Source organism: Saccoglossus kowalevskii, chromosome 6 (genome assembly GCF_978046115.1).
Source record: "Saccoglossus kowalevskii chromosome 6, keSacKowa6.1, whole genome shotgun sequence".
Taxonomy (NCBI): Eukaryota; Metazoa; Hemichordata; class Enteropneusta; family Harrimaniidae; genus Saccoglossus; species Saccoglossus kowalevskii.
In genome coordinates, this window is record NC_140646.1 from 1,801,873 (window position 1) to 1,803,674 (window position 1,802).

At 36.2% G+C, this 1,802-nt stretch overlaps 1 long non-coding RNA gene across 1 annotated transcript; it reads left to right on the forward strand.

Moving 5' to 3' along the window:
- The first annotated feature begins 251 nt into the window (after window positions 1-251).
- Window positions 252-1,221, forward strand: LOC146741460 (uncharacterized). Its single transcript, XR_014929754.1, has 2 exons — window positions 252-886; window positions 1,112-1,221. It is a non-coding gene; the product is annotated as an uncharacterized LOC146741460 (long non-coding RNA).
- Window positions 1,222-1,802: the final 581 nt, after the last annotated feature.

The following is a 1,802-nucleotide window of genomic DNA, read 5'->3' on the forward strand; positions in this document are numbered from 1 at the left end:
AAGGTCAAAGTGCCATGTATTGCAATGCTTTGTGGGGGAAAATGACGCAACTCTCGCACTGTCTCATGATTTATCGCGTGTTTTCCGTCGCCTGTTTAATGCTAATGACTTCTTAACTCGTTAACACCTCTCTTGTTTCAATGTTTATGGAGACAAGGGTGGGTACAATAGAATGACGCGGCGCTTCCTAACCGTCCTAGTAGAGTGACTGTGGTTTAAGTCAGTGAATTGACTGATAGTGCCGGGGTCAACAGAATGTCGAGTCATGTTATCAGTATCCCATACACGCAGGTCGAAATTCACGCTTTCAACTTGAAACTCGATATCCCTCAGGCTGTTTGTGAGTGTTCATGTTTTAGATAACATAAATATACCAACATCTGTTGTTTATCATCTACGTGGGAGGTCTATTTCACGTTGGGAACACTTAGGACTAGACACGCCTTACATTTAATCTTGTGATTGAGTTCAGACTGGCATTCACAAGTGTGCTTCGGAATGATACACATCGCTTATATCAAACACCGTTGATATTCGCGAGTGGAACGCGTTGGGCCACTTTCTGTCTGAAATACCCTTACCACGAAGACTATTATGACTCGTACGGTAGTCATGTCATGGAATTTATAAGATTTCTCGTACGTGGATCTACAATCATCAAATACTTTCAAGCCATGTGTTGCCAATACGTCCTGTATGACTCGTAGTGTCCATGAGATGAACTTTTCACGGAAGGTCAAACTTGGTCTACCGCCTTTGAATCTTTGGCAAGAAGCGAGGACATATTTTCTTCGTCGGGGGGAAAAACGAAAATCGCTACGTTACACCGTAAACTCATTCCGTGTGATGATTATGTATGTCAAAAGTTATTCTGTGAAACGATCAGGTAATTATACATTTTAACTCATAGTAGCGTAGTCCGCCATTTTTTGAAAAACAAACTGTACGTCGATCAACCGATTTTGCATACTTTGCATTTTAGCGGATTGATGACCGCAGTTTTACGGGATAATTCATACTATTAAATTTTCAACACATAACTTATACTTTCTTTATATAACTATCGGGTTTTAATATTATCCTCTCTCTCTCTCTCTTTCTTGTACGACAGATGAGCGATTCTGATTATAGTGATGGAATAAAAAAAAAAGTGTACAGACTGCTTGACTCATTGAAAGGAAGTAAGAAATGTAAAAATAAACAACATATGTATATATAGAATGAATTATTTTTTATTGATCAATGTTTACTATTATTGGCTTTTCTCGTTTCTGTGTTTTAATCGAATCGTTTATGTACTCGTATTTTTTGTGGCATTAAAAATAAATTTAACCACGCCGCACATTTACATGTATCTACGTATTTTTCGAGGTGTTAACAAAGAAATATTTAATCACGCTAAACATTTATACACTACGCAACTATTTTCCTTACTCACATCGTATGTTTTTTTGTGACGTTAAAAAAATACTCAACCATGTCATAAATATATACTCCATGTCAATATTTCATTCTTGTTTACTTCTTTTGTGCAATAAACTCCATTAGTTTTCAAAATGACGTGTATTTATTAACGTGTGTGTGTGTGTGTGTGTGTGTGTGTATGTGTGAGCGCCCTCTACGATATATTCTGAAAATCTTTCGTCCACGCCTGTCCAATTAAAAAAATAATTAAAAATAATTAAAAAAAATTGATGGTAATTTATGCAAATGTATTCACGATGACCTCGACACGACCTCGTATTCACAAAAAAAAAATAATTAAAAAAATTGATAGTAATTTATGCAAATGTCACGATGAC